At 40.8% G+C, this 24,439-nt stretch overlaps 1 protein-coding gene across 1 annotated transcript in view; it reads left to right on the forward strand.

Annotated features, from left to right (window-relative positions):
• Positions 1-24,439, forward strand: part of TMEM132B (transmembrane protein 132B) — an 826,908-nt gene that overhangs the window by 452,494 nt on the left and 349,975 nt on the right. The window lies entirely within an intron of this gene.

The raw sequence follows: 24,439 nt of genomic DNA on the forward strand, positions 1-24,439 counted from the left end.
AAATAATTATATTAAAGATGTTCATAAAGTGTCTTATTTTACCTTACGGGTATATTGCACGATACAAAAAAAAAGCTGTTTGCTCGCTGAAACTAAATTACAGCTATGAAATGACAGATGCATTCACACGGTACTCGACACTACTGCTTTTTGTCTCTTTTGCATCACATAACATTTGCACAATGTATGATATTTGCTGACCTTTGGATTTGTTCTGATCAGTAAGCAAACATCTTGTGTCCAGGGGCGATCATCTGTACTGAACTGCAGGTAATCACTCCATGTGCAATTACTTGTGAACACCCACGGACAGCTGCAGCTTTCAGGTTTCTCATTGCTTTGAACAGCCTGAGCACCCGATACTCTCTACACCCACCTGTAGTACCAGACAGAGGAATATGCTGAATAAGGTCTTACAGTGATATTAAACTTTTAAAAAACTGTTAGATGGACACCTTAGAGACCACAACATACAGGGGTATACAATGTACGGTTAAAAGCAAACACACACACACACACATCATAGGTTGAACTGGATGGACTGTTGTCTTTTTTCAACCTCACTAACTATGTAACTATGTAACTATGTAAATAAGTCCAATGAAGTAGTTTCAGGTGATACACAGTGATGAAGCAACTGCTCCTACATAAGCTGTACCTGTTTATCTGCAACAATGCCCTCACTACAGTCATTCAAAGTACTCAAATCAAAGGGTATTTCTTAGCTTTCAGGAGACAGGAAGCAGGGATATGATGTCACACAATGCACAGTACAGAGATGAGTGTAATGTGGGACCTGAGGGGAGGAATTTCATGTATCCCCCTCTACACAGTCTCAAAGGGAAACATGCACAACTGAGGCTGTCAATCACCTGCTGTGTGCTTTTTGGGGAGGGAGGAATCACTAGAGTGTTTTTTTTACTATACAAGAACACTTTGGGTGATTGGAGAGGGGTGCTTGATGTCCAAAAAGAGTATGATCTCACTTGATGAATTTTATAGTACCCAAAGTGCTCACTGCAATAACGCCTCCAATGTCAGCCCTAGACCCCAACCGAGTCTATTACTTACAAACTGGATACATCTCATTGGAGGCAATTCCCTCTACACCTACCATACAGTAACTTGCCGCTAGGCAACCTCGAGCGGCACCAGTCCAATGCTGTCTTCCACTCAAACCCGATTTATACAAGAGGATGACAAAGAATTCCCAGACCTTTTGTTCTGTAAATGCTCAGTGTCCGGCTAACCTGCTGATCCATTGATCTTGTTACTTTTGGAGTCACTAACCTGTAATAATCAAGTGTTTTTACTTCACTATATGTATGCTTAATTTGGATCAGTGACACAGAGAGTATTCAGGCTAGAGATTTCCAAGCAACCTACATTTTTAGGAAGTTAACAGTGGTATATTTTCACTTGCTGGTTGCTATGCAGTGTTCGACAGATTCATCTTGTGATCCAAAAGATCAAAACCCCCTGCTCCTTTGTATTCCAAATGCCATCCTTACACTTTCTGATGAATTCTTTGATTTAAAAAGGTAATCTTGAAAGTCAAACCTTGTTTTAACTTTAATGGATACTATTGTTGATTAAAAAGTTCATCAAATCCTAGATTCTAAATTGTTTTGTGGCAGGTTTTTATCTTGTAGGCAGATAAGGCCATTGAGCAGAACAGAGATCTCAGGTCCCTTTGGAGGATTCACTACTCTATAACCAAGAAATTTCTATAAATATTTTCCTCATAAGCTGGGGCAAGAGAACTTGGGTGGGAGCACTGGTTCTTTGCTTCAGAAGTCACCAGTGACCTTTCCTTCCATACTTACAGCCATGTGCAATATTCTGGCCAGAATAGAGGCTGCAGATATTTCTGTTGTCACCTAGCAGTTTTCAGTAAACCAAAAGCAAAAATACATAAGGTTTCCTTTTCAATACTTGTCAATGTTGGTTCATTATCTTTGATTCTGGTTCTCATCCCATTGGATTGGACTGGATTTTTTTTAATGTTTGCTGTCTTTTCTGTACATCATCGCTCCAAACCATTTCTGAGTTTTTCTAGGCCTGAGCTTGATTGTATTGTGACATCCTCACTACTGAATGCTTGATTTATGGATTGTGCTTATGCCTAACCACTTTAAAGGTCAGATCTAGCCTGTCTGATCTGGGGGTGCAGGAAAAAAAGTTGGGGTGGGGTGGAGATACTGTCAACACTCCTTCAAATTATACTATCCATCTCTCCCTGTTTTTTTGTCTCTCCAGTTATCCCTATTGCCACTGGATGAGATCGGTGTGAGTCTCTGACAGTGTGTCCCAGTGCGATAGCAATCAGCATGCTTATGTACCATGAATCAAGACCAAGAAGTAAAGTCTGACACTAGTGTGACAGTGTGTACATTAGTAGACCCAAAAGTAAAATCTGAGTGAACAAGGAACACTAGTTGTCTGAGTCTCTATATGGCTGCAATGAAAACCATATGTATTAGGCCAGAGTTTCTCAACCACTTTCATTCATGGCACCCTTTAAAATTATGTAAAATCATGAGACAACCAAGACCTGAACTGTATTTATTGGGCAGAAGGACACTGACATCTGGATTGGATTATGATGTCACCCTCTCCTTGGCGCCAAATGGGTTCTCCATCTCACCAGAGCCCCCCCCCCTTCACATTAGACATCCCCATCATATCAGAGACTATCTTCACATCAAAGTCCCCCCTTTCACATTAAGTCCCCCACCACGGTGTTCCCCTTCCCCATCACTTAAGAGTCCCCCATTCGCATGTAGAGTTCCCCTTTTCATATCCGATTCCCCCTATTGCATCAGAGTTCCTCCATTATATCACAGTATCCACTTTGTATTAGAGTCCCCACCCTCAAATCAGAAAGAATGACTTCACATCAGTGTTCCCCAAGCACATTGGAGTCCTCCAATCACATCAGAGTCCATCCCCATCACATTAGAGTTGGCTCCCGCCACAAAGAGTCCTACCTTTAAATCTTTACCACAGCTGCATCATAAACGCAGGGGGCAGAGCAGATCTACAGTAGATAAAATCAGGACTTCCTTCCTCTCCTGAATCCCCACCCTGGATTAACATCATATGTTTCTATGGTGGGGCCAGGCCAGCCACCAGCACCAAAGCAATTAATGACAAGGAGAATCCCGGTTCTCTCCCTCCACCATAGAAATGAACGATGTGGTGTAATGGATAGGGGACGGGCATTGTGTACCCACTCCAACTCGGTATTTCTGAGGCTATGCACTGCCCCCCTCCCCTCTAGTTCTTGATACCAATGTCACTAGTCCTGGGGGATGGGGCACAACTGACATCTGGGGGTGTGCAGCCAACCCCAACACCCCCCTAAATCTGGCACTGGTACTGCTTGCAGGTAGCTGTTACCAGCAGAGAAATTCTGAGTAGCACAACCTAGCAGTGTCCCATAGCAAATCCTTAGCTTCTTAGTAGATGTTTCTGTTGAAAAGGATGCCCCTTAGACTTCATGCCTCAGTGGTGACACAGAGAGGTCAGGCTAACCCATGACACCAGTCTAATAATGCCTAAAATGTGGTGCAAAGTGTAGGCAATTTTACATCAGGAACCCTATATCAACCAGTAGGTTAGAATGATTTCTAATACACACCTTTTGGATATTGTTGGTCAACTGCTCATACATTTTATTGATCATAGATAAGAAATATGTTTTAATTTTCCTTATCTCTAATTACGATCTCACTTTTCACACTTTTTTTTTCTTATTTAATTCTCGCCCTTTATTTTTTTTTCCCATCTCTTAATTTTGTGTATGAAAACTTGGAGCCTTTGACTTATTCTTGTATATTTACACATATAGGGCAGTGCCAGATTAATAAAAAGGGAATAAAATAAAGTCCCTGCACATTTAGTAATGTAAATCTGCAGAAATAATACTCATCAGTAGCAGTGAATGTGGCAGTGCTCATATTTACATTTTAATGCATATTTATGGGGATATTTTTATGAGAAACATAATTGAGGCATTCAGATTGGTGTGTTATGAATTTGGTGACAGGGATACGAAGTCAGCAGTGCTTTTCCAGAGAGCATATTTGTTTTTCCCTTAGCTTTACATGTCACTGTTTCCATTTATAAGATGGGCTATTTCCATATTCTTATTCACTGATGAAGATGAGCTGGCTGATTTTGCAGATGCGTGAGCTGTACAGTTATTTTTTATTGTGCATACTGAACGCTGTGGGTCCTTTCATCCAATCACCTGGCAGTATACTTTATCATCAGCACCGCTCTGATGCAAAAGCAAACTCGTGCTGTGATTGTATCTTATTTATCATACAAGACAAAAACAAGATGGAATATTGCAAAACTCCAAGCATGACAACCGCAATCTGAACTAGTAATGATATTCTATGTCCTTTCGGGGTTTCTAGCTGGTATTTTACTTACTGCTTTCTTTATTACTTTCTGCTTTCTTTAAAGGCTCAGCATGGGAGACTAAAGAAATTTTATAAAAATAGTATCTTTATTTGTACACATTAAAAACGAATTTGTAAAAACAAAGGCATATCAGCCTTTAAACAATCCACAGAATAATGTTGCAAAAAATCTCTACTTAGGTACCGGAAGACTGTTATTATGTAAATAGGTTTAAAGATAACATAGCAACAATGTAGGAACTGTATGCTTCCGATCTGCCAGGCCAATTATATGGCTTCTTCAAGACCCAATATGGCAATGTAGAGCAGCAATTACTGTGGTGGATCATGACATGTCCAAATAGTACAGCCTGTCCAAATAAGTCCAGTTATTTAGGCGGGAAAAAAAAACAAACATGTTATACTTACTCTGTGCAGTTGGTTTTGGAGTCTGGGCCTCCTCTTCTCGGGTCCCTGGCTGGTGTTCCTGGCCCCTCCCTCCTGTCAAGAACCCCCAAGGAAAGCAGCTTGCTATGGGGGCACTTCCCCCTCTCTCTCTCCTGATTGGCTAACTGACAGTGATTGACAGCCGAGGGAGCCAATGGCACTGCTGCTGTGTCTCATCCAATCAGGAAAGAGTGTCCCGGATGGCCAAGGGACTTGTGGACATCGCTGGAAAGAGAAGGGGCTTAAGTATTAGGGGGGCTGAGGGAGGCTACTGCACACAGAAGGTTTTTTTATCTTGATGCATAGAATGCATTAAGATAAAAAACCTTCTAACTCTACAACTCCTTTAGGCAAATCAGTAGGTTGACAACTCAACTGGATAATTGTTGGAATTGGCTGAAAACAGTCTTTGATTGTATAGAATTCTCTCTAGGGAAGGCGGAGGAACAAGATCAAAGCTGCACTGTCTAAAAGCTAACATCTTAAAGTTGAACTTTGGCCAGGCTATGGACATATAACAATTAATATATACTTAGCAGTAAATACGCTTTAAAATAAGCCCTCATTGATCTCTTTAGTTACAGTCACTGGGGGACATTTATTAATTCTGTAGCACAGCATGTAAATACTAAACAGGCGCTATAAAACAGATTATGAGACAGATTTATGACAAAATTGTACCTTGATTCATTAATTCCTCTCTTAATAGCACTATGACAAAATAAAACCTGCCCCTGCCCACTTCTTATTTTTCCGTTTTTTTTCGTATCAGTCTCTTCTTATCTACAGCGGTAATTCTGTTGCAGACCTGCACAAAACTGTTTCAGTTGCCTGCCCAGGATTTCAGATGCAAGGGTCGCAATGACACATTGACTTTGCTAACTGACTAGCAGCCTAATTTGCATCTTATTTTGTCGCTAATTTATTTATTAATGTCCATCCATGTCCAACATTCAGGGCATTTTTTCTTTGAGATTAGGTGCACCAACTCACCTGACCACCCCCCCCCCCCAGGGGTAGGAGAGCACCACAGAGTAAAGGGGTTTGGCGTGCACAATACAGAAAGTGCAGTGGTCAGGAGTAAGTAATGTACAGAGTGCAGGGATCAGGAGTAAGTAATGCACAGAGTGCAGGAGTCAGGAGTGAGTAAGTAATGCACAGAGAGCAGGGGTCGGGAGTAAGTAGTGCAGAGAGTGCAGGGGTCAGAAATAGGCAATGCGCATTGTGCAGGGATGAGGAGTAAGTAACGCACAGAGTGTAGGGAATCAGAATTAAAGTGAATGTAAAGGTTATTTTTTCTATTAAATAACAAACATGTTATACTTACCTTAAAAACTGGAAGATATCCGCACTAAAAGTGGTACAATGAAAAACGAAAAAGCAGTCAGCATAAATTCTGTTGATTGCAAAATACAGATATTTTATACACAAAGTCCATTTGCAGCGCTTGGATGAGAAAAAAACATCTAATAGTCCATATTCACAGCAGGAGGATGAAATCCCATCACCAGTATCAGTGTAAGTGGACAGCACACACCACCGCAGTGCCCAAAAAATCTCCTTACCAGAGCCAAAAGTTAAATGGATATGGAGATATGGTTAGCAGTAGTGTTCAGATATACAGCCTCCTTAATAAACACTACCACTAGGCAGGGGATAATAAACTCCACTCCTCCATAAATATACCCATGGTTGGCTGCAAGGATGACCTTTAACTCAATCGTGGAGATGTCATCACCCAAAAAGAGACAACAGGGCAATATATAGTGAAGGTCCGCATGAACCAGAAAAAGTGTATTTGGAATGGTACTTACAAACTAATGCGATAAAAAGGTATCAGAAACATCATGTAGTGCTGCGGCTCATAACGTTCTTGTGCTTAAGCGACCCGTCTGACGCGTTTTATCAAATAGAATTTCCTCAGAGGCATTAATATTATACTTACCTGCTCCGTGCAAGGGATTTACGCAGAGAAGCCCGATCCTCCTTTTCTGGGCTGCCCCCGCATCGCTCCTGGCTCCTCCTCTTCTTCGGGTGCCCCATGGAAAGCTGCTTTCCATGGGGGCACCCGTATGGGCTCACTCACAAGTCCTGCTGCTGTATCCATTGACACAGACAGCAGGACTAGGCCCCGCTCCCATCCCCAGGTCCCGTGTCACTGGATTTGATTGACAGCAGCGGAAGCCAATGGCTTCCACTGTTATTAATCTATCCAATGAGGACCCGAGACAACCGCTGGAGCCACTGGGCTTGTGCTCATTGCTGGAACAATCAGATTCATGTAAGAAAAAGGGGGAGGGGGTTTTGAGGGTAGCTGAAGCAGAAAAGGTTTTTTACCTTAATGCATAGAATGCATTAAGGTGAAAATCCACGAGACTTTACAACTCCTTTAAGTAATGCACAGGCCACTATACAGAATATGACAAAAAATGACACCCTCCAGCCAGTATGAATGCCTTTCCCCAAGCCCATATCCACCCCAGTTCAGATCTCCCTCCAGTAAAGATCAACCCCCACTTCCCTAAGACCTTGTTCACATGGGACAATTTGATCTGTGCCCCATGCAGGGCTGTGTTTGCTTGCACAGGTGTTCTGTGCATTCCCCTGCCATCAGTCCCATTCATGTCTATTAGAACAGATGCTGTGTCCCTATATAACATCCATGTAGGGGTGGATGCATGTCCCTAAATGTACCCCGGGTGCTTCAAGGCTGTGCACCCACAGAGATATCACATTGGAAGCAGCAACTGCGTTTGTGTAATTGCTGCATCCCAATTGACAGCGATGAGATGGTATGGATATTGTCCTGTGTGAATCTTCTTTCCCAGCCCAACACCCCCAGGAGAGACCTTTCCCTCTCAGCTTCTTGTATAATAAAGTTTTCTTTTTTCCCTCCAGCCAGTTCTTTCTTCTAGAAGAAACTGCTGAGCTACATACACTATTTGACACTGCAAAGTCTTACTGTACTGTCTCTTGCTTCCCCGCTCATGTACTTTGTAAAAAAGCTAGCCCTCTATTTCGACACCACAATGGGGACAGGGATGCGCTTATAATTCTCAGGCACCAGCATCAATGAATGTAGTTGTGCTTTCAGGTAGAAGGGAAAAGAGAGAAAGTCACCTGCAGAGTGTGCAGCCTGTTCCCGTGCTGGCTGTCATGAACGGAACTAAAGCAGGAGGAGAGTGATCTACACTCCGCCTCCCCCGCTCCTGCCTGGTGAGGCTGGTGATTTTCAGACTGTGCTTCTGCTGTCTAGTGTCACTTAGCGACACAAAGTAAACAAAGCACACAGGATCAAAAGAAAGAAGTTCTGTCTGTGCACCCCTCTAAATATGCCACTGCCCATCCCTTGCTGCTGTTATAGGAATGTGCTGGGCAGGTGGGATTCGGTGTGCACTGCCGGGATAGCAGTGCTGTCACTTGCAGACACAGAAGTCAGAGCTTCTGTGATTACAAATGACAGCAGTGAGTGGTGAGCACGATGCTAGCGCCGGAGGTGTCGGAACTCCCTTCCGCCACGTTCCGGTTGAAAAAAAGCCCTGCCAACATTAGATCCTTAATTTCACAAGCAGTGGCATAGTTCAAGTCTTGTCTTAGCTCTTTGCTCTCTCCCTTCTTCATTGTTCTGTGTTTACTTCGGAGATTAGTAGGCAGACAGGCAGGCAGGCTGGCATCTCACTGCTGGCAGGGGGCATCTGACCTATAGAGAGACATGAAAGGTAAAAATGCAAAGCTTCTGCTGCAAATTTTGGGTACTAATTAAAGTGGTTGTAAAGCCTCAAGGGTTTTCACCTTAATGCATTCTATGCATTAAGGTGAAAAACCCTCTGTGCTACAGCTCCTCTTAGACCCACACCCCTTTTTCTTACTTGAGCCCGATCCGATCCAGTGATGTGCTCGAGTGCAGTGGCTCCAGCCGCTGTCTCTCTCCTCATTGGCCAGATTGATAGCAGCAAGAGCCATTGCCTCCCACTGCTTTAAATCAAATTCAGTGGGGGGTGGGGCTAAGTCCCACTGTCTGTGTCAATGCACGCAGCAGCGGGACTCGGGAGCGAGGTTGCTCAGGTGCTTCCACGGAAAGCCGCTTTCTGTGGGGGCACCCGATGAAGAGGAGGAGCCTGGAGTGCTGACGGGGCACCCCAGTAGAAGAGGATCGGGGCTGCTCTGTGCAAAACGATTGCACAGGGCAGGTAAGTCTAGGCATGTTTGTTGTTTTTTTTATAAAAAAATATTTTTTTTGTGTAGTGTTTTTTTATTTGAGCATTTGTAAAAGGCATTGCACACAATTCAGGCTTGAATTATTTTTGCTTTATACACAATATGTTTAGCCAATGGAAAGTTAGTTACTAGGCAAGAAAATGCCTGAAAAATGCACAATATAGGCATTTTCGTGACACTTACATAAAAATGTACTTTCCGAGCAGCAGGCTTCCAGCTTCACGTGACATTATGCTCAGTTGTGAATGGGCACTATTGAATATATAGGAAAACACTATTAAATATAATGGGGCTAAAGCACTTCTGATGAAGCTCCAAATCATGCTTCAGATAGCTCTTGGGTGAATTGGGCCACAGTGGCTCAGTCAGTTAGGGCTTGTTCTAAAGTGTACAGTATGTATTGTTTGTTGGCTACTGCTAAGAATATGCAGCCTGGCTGCAATTATTCTTTAATGTGAACCTGTCATTCATTTTCAGGCTTCAAATGAATCAGCATGGCACTTGCTATTATTTTTAAATCATATCATTATTTTGAGTAACAGTACTTTTTTCTTGAGCTCATCTAGGATAAATATCACAAGGTCTCTGGCTTCTGAGAGCTTAATGGGAGTTTCATGTCTTTAGAGACTACAGAAAGTCTAATGTTCTCAGTCAGAAAGCCCCTGACTGGTAGATTTGCAGTGTGTTAAGAGGATCAGCATGTTATAGAGCTATCTAATAGAATTATAATTTTAAAGGCTTTTCTATGAAAAATGTATATTCAATTTCTTAACTGGATTGATGTACCTTGTCTCAGCTTAAGGACGCCATTATCCATCAGTGTGAGAGTTAGTGGTGAGAGGTCACCTGAAGTCTGACCACAGTCCATTGTAGTGTGTGACATAAAGCTTTTGACAGGGCAGTAACTGTCAGATTTCAGGTGGTCTAAGATCCCTAACTCTTAACCACTTTTGGGCCGGAAGGTTTTACCCCCTTAATGACCAGGCCATTTTATGCGATACGGCACTGCGTTATTTTAACTGACAATTGTGCAGTCGTGTGACGCTGTACCCAAATAAAATTTATGTCCTTTTTTTCCCCACAAATAGAGCTTTCTTTTGGTGGTATTTGATCACCTCTGCGTTTTTTTTATATATATTTTTTTACTTTCGGCTTTGAAACACAGCCAATAAAAAAATATGTAAAAAAATCAATTTTTTTCATCAATGTAGGCCAATATGTATTTTCTGCTACATATTTTTGGTAAAAAAAAAAATCACAATAAGTGTATTTTGATTGGTTTACGCAAAAGTTATAGCGTCTACAAATGATGCTATATTTGTATAAATTTTTATTTATTTATTTTTTTACTAGTAAAGGCAGTGATCAGTGATTTTTAGCGGGACTGCGACATTGTGGCGGACAAATCGGAAATCTAGCTGACACTTTTGACATTTTTTTGGGGACCAATGACATTAATATCAGTGCTAAAAAAAAATTCACTGTAATGACACTGGCAGGGAAGGGGTTAACATCGGGGGCAATCAAAGGGTTACATGTGTCCCCAGGGGTTGCTTTCTAACTGTGTGGGGTATGCTCTGAATCGAGCAAGACAGAGATCCGTGTTCCTGCTTAGCAGGAACACAACATCTCTGTCTTCCTCCCTGTGTCAGAACAGCGATCTGACTTGTTCACATAGGCAGATCGCCACTCTGCCTCTCCCGGGAACGATCGCGAGTACCCGGGCCGTTAATTAACATCCCCGCTAGCCAATCACGGGTGCACGGAACAGTGGATTTTGTTTATCATTAGATCACCACTCTGGAATTTTATCACAGCAAGCACATTATTATTCACTGATGTCACAGCAAGCACTTTATTAAGGACTTTATGGATTGTTTTATATAAACGTTATGGTGTTATATATGAAAACATGCATGGAAGCACTTTTTTAAGAAAAAACACAGCGCTTTATTGATTGTTTTTAGAGCACCACAAATTGCATGCATTTTATTTTAATTTAGTACGCTATAAATTTGGCATTTGGTAGAGCGCAACTTTTTGTCTTTAATTCTTCCTGAAGCATCCACAATTGTAATATTTTAAAGTGGACATTCAGGTATATTGGCACTGATAAAGTTGTTAGTCGCTTAGTCGCTGTGCCTATAATTAGCAGGAGGTATTAAAAAAAAATGGACTAAATGCCAATATTTCTTTATCAATCTGTCTAGTGTTATGTCTTGTTTTGTTTACATCCCAGCCTCCAGTTTCGTCCATTATCACTTGACAGCAATATCCTTATTTCTCATATTATCCCGGGAATAACACTAATGCTTTCAGATCATGGACTGACAGCGGAATTCTTGTTGATAATATCCATGGTTGCTAACATTTGTTTCTACAAGAAAATGCATTCATGAGAAATAGTAAAGTAGCATAGAATGAACTATAATTGCATAATTGCTAACAGCTTAAAATGTTTTCCAGGGACATTTCTACTGAGCGTCTCTAAATGCATTTCCTCAATGTTTCCCAAACCTTTCCACAAGAACCAATGAAAGTGCATGGTTTACTTTACACCTATGAGTGTACATTTTAACGTGTGCTATTGTTTGCATTAGTGTGTTATCATGGGTATTGTGGTGCATTCCCATTTATTTCCCATGACATTGGAACACCTATACAAAGACAAAACAAACACACCAGACTCTCAACTCTCAATGGCAAAGCAAAGCACTGCACTGGAAAAAAAATGTCAGATGCATTTTTTTTGCTGGCTTGAGCCCACTATAAATGAAAGGACAAATACAGTGCAAAGCATGTTAATGACCATGTCAATGCACATGGGTCTTTACAGCTCTTGGAATGCATTGTTTTATAAAATACTGCTTACTAATACATCTGCTCTCCTACTTTTAACATGTAGAAAAGCTGAGCAATGCTCCTGGTTAAAGACTATTGGGAAGTAAAGCAATGCTCTTGGTCAGAGGCCAATGGGAAATAGAGACATTCTCCTCATTAAAGACTATTGGGAAGTAAAGCAATACTCCTGATTAGAGGCCAATGGGAAATAGAGAAATTGTCCTGATTAAACACCAATAAGAAGCAGAGCAATGTTCCTGATTAGAGGCTAATGGGAAATAGGGAAATGCTTCTGATCAAAGATCAATGGTAAGCAGAGCAATGCTCCTGATCAGAGACCATTTGATCTAGGCACTAGGTCATAAAGAGATCCAAATAGCATAACTTTTTTATTCATGGCATGCTGCGCTTTTAGGCAAAATACATGTGTCATTTGGTTATACTGGCATGTTCACTGTAATTTATATAAATTTCTTTCCTTTTCCTTATTAAAGTATAACTAAAGACAAAACATTTTCTTTCGTTTTGGAAAGTGGAGAGTGATTAGAACACCTGTTTTTAGTTGTCCGTGCCTCCATTAGAAAAATTCACCCTTTCTATTTGTCCTGTTTACCATTAGCATTAAAAGTGAAAGTAAAAGACAATTTTGGGTTGTCCCAGAAGGGTAATAGAGGGGAAATCTTCCAATGGGGACACTAATTCTGATAGCCCCCAAGGGATTCCCTTATTTTGCAGGGATTTCCTCTCACTTCCTGTTTTGGCTGTGAGACAAGAAGTGAAGGTAAATCCCCAAAATGGGGCAGAGATGGCAAAAAAAAAAAATAAACCGACAGGAGTTATAATCCTCCCTTACTCTAGCCAAAATGAAAAAAAAAAAAAAAGTTTTGCCTATACTTCTACTTTATGGTGAGGGAAGGGAGGTGAGTGGCATTTTTTTGGGCAAGTCTAAGCATCTTAGGAGCTGCTCCACTGTTCTTGACTAGGAAGATACTTGTTTGCCTCTTGTAATAGGAAAAAAGTGCACAACTATTGCAAGCAATCATAATATTCTTTACATATACCCATTCATGTTTAAAAATCCTTTGACCAGCACATGCATACATCAACATATTAGGCACCCAACTTACTCTGCTCATCACCTGTCCAGAAGGATTACATTGTGCCTAACTGTGTAATCATTATCAGAAAGGCATAGCCCCATGGACCGGAAACCAAACCTACTCTTGACAATACCTCCACTAATGTTCAAATGGAGCGAAACTAAAACTGCAAAGAATGCTTTACATATCTTTTTTAAACCTATTTCAGTAACATAATCAGTCACCAATAGTAATTAAACATTTTTCCATTACAAAGTGTTAAGCCATGTAATAGTTTTTAAAGAGCCAATACTTTTGAGACTGCACAGTGCATATGCCACCAAGCCTTGTCATTTTGAAGGAGAATGTCAAACTCAAATATTCTTCCTGTAGCTGACAAACTATTGGACTTAGTGATTCTCTGCATCTAGAAATATTTTGGATCTCCTAAACACTGTAATTTCAGAAAATGGCTTTGAACATTGTGTTCCTACTTTTTACATCCTGGATAGTGCTGTCTGATAAGTAATATGCTGCTTGGGGACTCATTTTATACTTAAAGTAACATTTAAGTACGGAAAGAAATAAAAAACCTCTCCAGAGCTTCAAATTGATGGTTATTAAGTTATCTTGATGTAAAGGGAGCTTTTTTTATTTTTATTTTTTTTTACTTTTGAGTACATTTTTAGTCGGCTGGCCAGAATATGTTGAAAGGTCAGTCCCATTGCATAACATGGCAAGCATCTTGACTGCAAAAGTTGATCCAATCTCCATGAAAAAAAAAAAAGTTTTAGCCTTGATTTTCACTCAAGTTTGGTTTTAGTAGTCAGTACTTGTGTCTTGTGTGTTTCATATATAAAAACAGTAAAACCCATTCTTATATAGTGATGAACCTGATAGCAGTTTTCTGCATTTAGATTTTACCCACTATACACTTTTTATTGACATTTAAAAGTCTTGGTTATTCGCTATACTGGTATTGTGACTTCAGCTACACACTGAGATAATCAGAAAAACGCCTTCATTCTGTTTAAAAGCCATTTTGAGGTTACATCTACACACTAGACATAACTGAAATGACTTTGTCATTAAGATTGCAAACTTGATCTAAAGACATCCTGTAAAAGAAGAGCATGTATACCCAACTTCCTGGTGTTCTGTATGTTTCTGGTGCATTGCTAATCCCTGGCTACTGCAAGTATCCAACATCTCTGTGTGTGTGTGGTATACCTGTTGCCCCTGCTCTCTACAGATCATAGTGACATGGGTGCTGGTGGGAAGAGCCTTGGTGTGCAGAGGGGGAACACCCGGAAGTGTCAAATACCTGTACTTAGGGAAGGAAAAAGCTGACACTGCTGACCTCACCTTCCAGAATTGCCTGGGTTCTATTCTTGAAATAAGATTATTCACTATCATACAATTTAAAGCATATGTAATTCCAAAACCATAAATTTAATGTATTGCAGGATCCAGTTCTTAGGTGAGGTGGCTGCATTACTTTTCTTTTGTAAGGCTTTTTCACCTGCAAAGCATGGATGAGAAACTGGGAGATCAGTTAGTGAAAGCAGCACACTGTACACAAATTACACATTGTTAGGCAAATACACTGAACAGAATTATAAACGCAACACTTTTGTTTTTGCCCCCATTTTTCATGAGCTGAGCTCAAAGATCTAAGACTTTCCCTATGTACACAAAAGGCCTATTTCTCTCAAATATTGTTCACAAATCTGTCTAAAACTGTGTTAGTGAGCACTTCTCCTTTGCAGAGATAATCCATCCACCTCACAAGTGTGGTATATCAAGATGCTGATTAGACAGCATGATTATTGCACAGGTGTTCCTTAGGCTGGCCACAATAAAAGGCCACTCTAAAATGTGCAGTTTTATTTAACAGCACAATGCCACAAATGTCGCAAGTTTTGAGGGAGCATGCGATTGGCATGCTGACTGCAGGAATGTCCACCAGAGCTGTTGCCCATGAATTGAATGTTCATTTCTCTACCATAAGCCGTGTCCAAAGGCATTTCAGAGAATTTGGCAGTACCTCCAACCGGCCTCACAACCGCAGACCACATGTAACCACACCAGCCCAGGACCTCCACATCCAGCAACTTCACCTCCAAAATCGTCTGAGACCAGCCACTCGGACAGTTGCTGCAACAATCGGTTTGCATAACCAAAGAATGTCTGCACAAACTGTCAGAAACCATCTCAGGGAAGCTCATCTGCATGCTTGTCATCCTCATTGGGGTCTCGACCTGACTGTAGTTTTTCGTCATAACTGACTTGAGTGGGAAAATGCTCACATTTGATGGCGTCTGGCACTTTGGAGAGGAGTTCTCTTCACGGATGAATCCCAGTTTTCATCGTACAGGGCAGATGGCAGAGAGCATGTATGGTGTTGTGTAGGTCAACGGTTTGCTGATGTCAACGTTGTGGATTGAGTGGCCCATGGTGGCGATGGGGTTATGTTATGGGCAGGCGTTTGTTATGGACAACGAACACAGGTGCATTTTATTGATGCCATTTTGAATGCACATGAATAACGTGATGAGATCCTGTGACCCATTGTTGTGCCATTGATCCACGATCATCACCTTATGTTGTAGCATGATAATGTCACTCATTGAGCATGTTTGGGATGCTCTGGATCGGCGTATATGACAGCATGTTCCAGGTCCTGCCAATATCCAGCAACTTCGCACAGCCATTGAAGAGGTGTGGACCAAAATTCCACAGGCCACAATTTACAACCTGATCAACTCTATGTGAAGGAGATGTGTTGCATTGCTTGAAGAAAATGGTGGTCACACCAGATACTGACTGGTACCCCCACCCCCTCCCCAAACCCCCAATACAGTAAAACTGCATATTTTAGAGTGGCCTTTATTGTGGTCAGCCTAAGGCACACCTGTGGATTAATCGTGATGTCTAATCAGCATCTTGATATGCCACATTTGTGAGGTCGATGGAATACCTTGGCAAAGGAGAAGTGCTCACTAACACAGATTTAGACAGATTTGTGAGAAATAATTGAGAGAAATATACCTTTTGTGTACATAGAAAAAGTCTTTGAGTTCAACTCATTAAAAATGGGGGCAAAAACAAAAGTGTTGCATTTATAATTTTGTTTAGTGTATATAACCCCTTATTCACCCTAGATGTTAAAGTGGAGTTCCACCCATTTTAGTAACTTTAGATGTATGTAATGCCCTTTAAAACGACTTTTACCAATGGAAAATTTTTTTTTTTGCTAGGAAATTTTCTTCTTTATTCATCCTCTCCTCACTTCCGGGTCCGGCGCCGATCGGCGATTACATCATTCGGCGATTCGCAGGGGGTGCTGGGATGTATCTCATGGGATGAAATCTCACATTATTACACAGGTGTCCTGAGCTGTACTGTATGTATTGGATTGAGGCCGTGCTCTGCCCCGCCTCCACCCCGCCTCCTCTCAGTGAGCAAGGACTGAAAGCATTAGGGAGTAAAATCTTCTGGAGCTGAAGTGGTTAAAAAAGAAATCAGGGCAGCAAAATAACATCATTTTTCCCTATGCTGGCCATGGCAGTTAACCAGGACAAGGAATTACAGTGGTATCTCAGCACTGCAGTCTGTAAACATGTGAGTAGCTTTCATGCAGCTGAACTTGCTAGCAGCCACTTAAAAAAATATTTAATTTCTAAGTGCACTTAGGTCTTAAGTGCACCAGTCAATTAGGGCTCATCAGCCAGTAGTATCTTTCTAAAATGCTCTTATTTTCTTTCTTTAGTTGAGCCTTCTGCTTTAAACTGACACGTATGTGTCTCCTGAGATCTACGCATACCTTGATTTGTTTTCTGTCATAATTTGTGTTCTTCGTGGGACAAGCCCAGAGATGAATCATGGAATATATATACCAAGTGGGAATCGTAATGAAAGTTATATTTTTTTATAATGTTATTTTGAAAGCAGCTAGGTTCAGACCTTGTTCCTGGAAAGCCTTCAGTTCTCTTGATAATAATTAGAGTATGTATATCATTGTTCAGTCCCCAAGAGATTTAATAGGCTTTACGCATCCTGCAATCAGACACCAGATGCTCTTATATATTTCATTTAGTAGACAAAAATGAGACAGTCCCAAGGGGCACATTCTTCTTTGTAATGGAACCATCAATAATTTTCTGTGCTTCAATAGTGAAGAAAAGTACACTAGTTTGTAATTCTTTGCAACACTGATATTCATTCTTGCAAACACTAACAGAATGACAGGGTAGTTTTTATCATCAGGTAAGCTCATAAAATGCTGGATTTTGAAAAGAAATGATAAATGTTTAATCCTGAGCTCCAGGAAAAAGCTAGATACACAGCTGAAATACACATCTGAGAACTGCTTTACCTGATATAGATTTTGGAATTCTGTTCATCCACTTTAGTGCTCCAGCCACTCCTGCCAGACTACATAGCATGGACCTTACCACATCTATAGTGCACATATTGGTCAATGATCTGCATCCAGAAGTCAAAGCAATATTTACAAACCAGGCGCTCCTGGGATGCTTGTAGGGTGGAGGGATAGAAGTAAGCCTGTGAGGCTCCCCAGCGGTTGTTCTGCTGTTAGCCAACTAATGGCTCAGTAAAGAGATTCGTACCCAGGGCAGCCATAGGAAAAATTCCAGTCCAGAAGTCAAAGCAATAATCACAAATCTGGCGCTCCTGGGGTGCCTTTAGGGTGGAGGGATAGAAATAAGCCTGTGAGGCTCCCCAGCATTTTTTTTTTTTTTGTGCTGCTAGCCAACGAGCATAGGAAGGGTGCTGATATGGATTTTATCAATGATCTGCATCCAGCATACTAATTGGACAAAAAAAGGAGCCTCAGTGCATTAATGACATCAAACTGCTCACTCTGCTCTTTTCTTTCAGCAAGCCCCTTGTGTAAAATAGGACAGTGTTCATTGCGGAAGAGTCTGATTGGCTCTCTGTTCTGCTACTGCTTCTTACAGTTAGAGTTCTGCTGAGCAGGAATATTTCAGTAAATTATTGATAAAGACAAGTGCCCTCTTCATTGTCAAACAAGTGGAACCTTACCAGGCCAACAAACCTCAAATGATCTGGTCTGTATGCACTTCTGCACCAGGAGTAAGACTCCACCAAAATGCAAACTTTACCACCATCAACAAATAATAATGGCAACTCTCCAGTTGGCAGGACCACAGATGATAGAGGTCAGTATAAGCTTGAAAATAATATATTCAGTCTCCATTGAGAGAGATGGATGAAAAATAACCTTCAGATGTCTCCAATAGCAAAAAAAGTAAAACATCTGACGGTACAGATAGTACTGAATCTCCAATTTATTAAAACATTATAATATTGGTTAATATGTAAAAAAAAAAAAAAAAAACACCACACCTTATACTGACCTCTAATCATCTGGGGTTCTAACATCTAGTGACTGAGTGGCTATTCAAATTTTGTCGGCGGTAGTTCACATTTTTGTGCATTTTCATTCCTTGTGTGGCATTACAGCTACTTGGTTGTACTTCACATACATGCATATTAACCTCAGATCCTTTTTAGGTCTATTGGTCTGCTATGTTGCCCTTGTTTTAAGATGAAGGGGAAACTAACACTAAGATATTCATAAACAGCGATTCTCACTTCTAGTGGTAAAGGACTTCGGTCTTCTTGCAAACTACTGTCCCTTTTATTTATTATTATATTGTACTTTATATTTTCTTTATCTAGTGCAGTCCTTTCACACGTACTATTCAATTATTAATAGACGGATTAAGGTACTTTAATTGGCTGTATTAAAATACATTGAATTATAGTAATGATTAAATAGGTAGATACATTTCACCTGCCTTCAGCCACATTTCTCTGTTTAAAGAAGAACTGGAGCCCTTTAAAAAGATCCTAAAAAAGTATATGATTTTGCGATACCACTATACTAATAGACTAACCTAAAACTGTAGGCAAAAATTGTGTGCCGCATACCGGTTATTGAACTTTTACTGTTTTGCTCCAATTTCTTTCTACTCCTTTCTGCTATCGCAGTGGTCTCCAACATGTGGCCAGATGCAGCCCTTTGCTCGCCATTGTGTGGTCCTTGGGGCACTATCCCTCGGACTGATACAAGACACTATTCTTCTCACTCACATTCACAGTGGGGGATAATTTCTGCCAGTGGCACCAACAATGGGGAACTATTCCTCCAACTGGCAACAACAACAAGGCACCACCAACAAGGCACCAACAACAAGGCACCATTTATACCACTGAAACCAACAATGGGGCACTATTCCTCCTACTAACACCAATGATAGGGTACTATTTCTTCACCTGATACCAGGGATGGGACATATTTTTCCCCCATTGACACCAGCCATTTTCTACTCACACTGAGTACAATCCAGCCATCTCAAAGTGTGAAGGAAAGTAAACTGGCTGTCTGTTTAGAAAATTTGGAGACCCCTGCTCTACAGGAACAGCAGCCCCTGATAATGCTAGCTTTGAAATCATTTTATGTAGTAGACTGAAGTTTGCAAAGCTGCACTTCAAATATCTAACTGTATTAAGTCAGAAAAACAACAAAACACTGAAGCAAGACACTGTGGGACTGTGACACTGTGGGCACAAGAACAAGTCAAAGCATTACATGCTGTATTAGTGCTTAATCATGACTTTGGAGTCATGATTAAAGCGGAGTTCACCCAAAAGTGGAACTTCCGCTTTAGGTAGTTCTAACCCCTTGACTTGCCACATTTGGCGTGTCATTTTTTTGGGGGGGCGGAAGTTCTCCTCTCCTTCTCCCTCCCTGCAATCTTCTGGGACATGTCAGAGGTCCCAGAAGATTGCCGGGCAATCACGACGCATGCGCATGCGCAGTGCGTACCCGGCTGTGAAGCCGCAAACTGTCACAGCCGGGTGCCCATACTAGTGATGCCGGCGCCGCAGATCAGAGAGGGAAAAGAGTGAGGCTTCGGGCGGCCGCATCGCTGGACCGTTGGACAGGTGAGTGTGTGAGGCTGGAACTCCGCTTTAAGTGCTAACATAGTGTGAAGCACATTGACTTTTTCTCATGCACCACAGTGTCTTGCTGGTGTTTTCTTATTTTTATGACTTAATAAAGGTGGATTTTCAGAGTTCAGCTGTCTAAACTTCTGTCTACTACATATACCGCAGCCTGACAAGCTGAGCTGGCAGTCATGTGGAGTATTGTGTGGAGGACTGTGTCAGCAGGCCTACCTGGAGCAACATTGGTGGAAACATTGGCTTTGAAAACCTTTACATGGGTAGGACGAAAAAATAAGTTTGGCCACTTGCTACTATGCTATCTGTAAAAGCAGGCAAGAAGAAGTTCTTGCAATATAATCCCTGAGAGGTGAAGGTCTACATCACAGAGCAGCACAGAGAGACCTCTAATAAAAACAATACGTAAGTAACACATTAACATAGATTATATGTATACCTTAATTTAGCAGGGTTGCTACAGTTCTATTCTAACATTGATATATTGACAGTTAACATAATGACATCTTCTCATGGATACAATAGTTTAGATAGTATTACTTTGTTAGAGCGCCAGTACTTTGTTCACAGGGACCACAAAAAGGCTATTTAAGGAGTCTAATAGTAAGATAAATGAGTGCTTGGTAATTACAAGGTGCTCCAAAGTGCTGCCAGCTCCAGCATCTACCACTAATTTAGGTCAGTGTTCTGTTATTCCCCATACATTCTGCTCCTTTTTGCCTAATTGAGTAACAAAAGTAGGGATGCATGAAGACTGTCTTTACTAGATGTACATGACAGTTCTGAATATAACATTCAGTCTCTGCTTATTAAAGGATGAAGTGTATATGATCTTGGAATTGAGAAATCAGGGTTTGGAGCATTTCCTGGCCTCTGGATTGTGCTGTCACTATCTTCTACTAAATTATTTTAGTAGCTTGTGCAAGAAAATGATAATAAGGTACAATAGGAAGATAATAATAAAGATGTAAATCGGATGATAAGATTATGGAATATCACACATGACTGAATAATAATATTAATAATATGTCAGATGGAATTAAATATTTCATATAGAGTAACTGGAGAGGGGAAATGTTTGTATTTTTTTTTTAATGTCTACTAAAATCTTACCATAAATAACTGCTATTGCATTTTATCTGCATGTTGTATACTAAGTGATAATGTGCTTAGGAATAAAACTTATTGAAGGGGCATTAAACATTCCTTTAAAAAAAAAAAAAAAAACAAACACTTCAAAGACAAGATTGACGCAATACGTGAGGACACCTCCACTCTACAGATATCTTTCCCACTTAGCATACCTTGTCTAACCGCACAGTCAACACTCTCCTTTTTCAAACTGTCTACTACTGAAAAGGTTACAAAACGTTTCTCAGATGCCCACCTAACCAATTTTCCCCTGGAGCCTGTTCCCTCGTAACTACTACAGTCACCCTCTTATTCTATCCTATGCTCCGTCACTCACATCTTTAATCTCTCCCTCTCTACTGGCACCTTCCCCTCCCCTCTAAAGTATGCACAGATCACCCCCATACTTAAAAAACCCCACCAACCTGAACAACTTAAGACCCATTGCTCCCATTCACCTCTAAACTTTTAGAATGCTACAATTGTCTTAGCTCCTACCTCATTGAAAATATAATTCTTGACCCCTTACAGTGTGGCTTTCGCTCGCAGCACTCCACAGAAACTGCCTTACTAAAACACACTAATAATTTACTAACTGCTAAAATCAATGACCACTACTCTGTACTCCTACTACTTGACCTCTCTGCAGTCTTTGATACTGTTGACCACCCGTTCCTTTTTAATAAACTCAGTTCCCTTGGCTTCCAAGATTCTGCCCTATTCTGGTTCTCCTCTTACCTATCACAGGGCTTCTTCAGTGTTGCCTACAACCTTGTCTCCTCCTCTCCACTTCCTCTTTCTGTAGGGTCCCGCAAGACTCTGTTCTCTGACCCCTTCTCTTTTCTATCTACACCTCCTCCCTTGGTCCCCTCCATGACTTTTCTATCAAAGTCAATAATGCAACCATCATTCCCTCCCCTCACGTCAGGGTATTAGGTGTAATTCTAGACTCTGACCTGTCCTTTCAGCCCCAAATCCAATATTGCAACTCTCTTCTATTGACACAGACCAGGTGACTCGGCCCCACCCCTGCTCCCTCGTTACAGCATGTGATTGACAGCAATGGCTCCCGCAGCTACCAGTCTGCCCAGGGAGGAAGGAGACAGCGATGAAAGCAGCTGTTACAGTGCACATCGCTAGATCAGGTTATGCTCAAGTAAGAATAAGGGGAGGGGGGGCTAGGGGTTCTGCAGCACAAAAGGTTTTTCACCTTAGTGCAATGCATTAGGAGGAAAAACCTTAAAGGGTAATTCCACTTTTGTGGGAAAAAATAGCACATAAATAAAAATATATAGTATTTACAATTGTGTCAAAAGTCATACTGTAATTGATTATTATTAAAAATTACCTTTCCCTTTCAATCTGCAGCTCTGTAATTTTCTGTAAAATACAATGCGATATGGCTACCTGGAGGTGTCCCTCCCCCCCGCTCAAAAAATAAAAAAAATCTGGCTTGTGTGATTGGCTCACTGATTTTCTCAGAAGTCTGCACTAAGATACAAGTCAGATTTCAGGTATCCCCTGCAACAAAAATGTAATTTTTGGCGAGATACACTCAATAAGAAATCACATTTAAAGGGATGCAGACCCAGCAATTTTCCTCATTAGAGCCCTGCAGGTGCAACAGCTGGTTGATAATTATGAAACCACTCCCATTAGATTCTCTTTCCACATGGACACACACATACAAACACACAGTGATTTCTTCAGAATAACAAAAGGTAGGAATCTGCAACAAAATGTGTTAAAATACTTGCAATGTACATATCTATGATATATATTTATATCTATATCTATCTACCCATAGAGGAATGTTTTTTCTCAATAAAAGTGGAGGTATTCTTTAAGGCTTTAGGACCACTTTAATGCTGCTAGTTTGTCATTTTTTTCAGGTTCTGTCTGTAATTCTTACCTAAGAGGTTAACTCAATTACCTAAATAACTCAATTAGCAGTTTAAGGTTAGAGTTTGTTAACCTATGGGTCGGGATGTGGACGTGTTTGGCATGGGTCCACACTTGACTTTGTGTTCAAGCACAATATCAGCAGATCGTTGATGAGGGATAGCATGACAATGTTTGACATCACAGATAGGGATCGGTTCGACCCGAACATTGGGTGTTCGAAATTCGGCGAATTCCGAACTTTTTGCTGAAAAAGTTCGGAATTCGGCAACCAGAACCGACCAAAATGCAATGGGACAGGAAATGGGCTTTAAAAGCCCGTGATTGAACCAGAACCATCAGTAAAAGCCAGTAGGGTTAACTGACTCTGACTGCTATGGCAGGGTGACCAAACCCTTCCATTTCAGGGTGACCGCTATAGAGAAAAGACCGTTTCTCTTAGGTCACTTATAGAACAGCGATATGGCTTCTCGCCTGTCACCCTGCTTTTTGCTGCAGGCATGTATAGGGCTTTTTTGAGGACATGTTTGGAGTCAGGCATGACATCTGAACTTCTGTATAGGGGTATATATACACACACATGTATGTATATATACACATACACATATATAGGTGTGAAAGTAGCAGAACACTATGCTTGCGCTAATGAAATAATTAACAGGCATATGTCTCCGCTCCTATAACACCTATATATGTGTATGTGTATAAATACATATAAGTGTTTGTGTATATATACCCCTTTACAGAAGTTCAGATGTTTTGCCTGCCTCCAAAGACCCCAAAAAATCATAATAAAGCTATAATAATAAAAGTGAATATGCAAAAAGGTACAAGAATAAATACTGCACACCATCCAACAAGTGAAATAATGAATCCCAGTCCCAAAAGATGTAAAATGCTGATGCCAAAAAAATGTAAACAAATGTCCAAAATATAAAGTGCAAAAGGTGTTGAAAAAAAGTCTAATTACTCCATAAATGCAGTGATCCAAAAATATAGTAACAACAGTGCTATCTCCCAACAATCTCTCTTGAGAAAGTCACATGATTGTGACGCAACGCTTTGGGAGTAAGTTCGGAATGTCGTTGTTGTTACGATCCTGGGACCCCTCGGTCCAATTTTCTGTCACATTTGCATTTGTCTACTCTACTGTAAGTTACTACTTTTTCTGTTAAAGTTGCTATTATACATACTACACTATGGAGACCTTATTTTATTTTATTTTATATGAGTGGAGAATTGTCTACAATGGAGTGAATCCCCTCAACCAACGATTGTTTCTCGTGAATACACAATGATATTTTGCATTAAAGTGAGGGACCACTGCACTTTATGTTGGATACCAGTTGTTGGGAGATAGCACCGTTGTCACTATATTTTTGGATCACTGCATTC

This window comes from Pelophylax lessonae (assembly GCF_965119305.1).
Source record: "Pelophylax lessonae genome assembly, chromosome: 1".
NCBI lineage: Eukaryota > Metazoa > Chordata > Amphibia > Anura > Ranidae > Pelophylax > Pelophylax lessonae.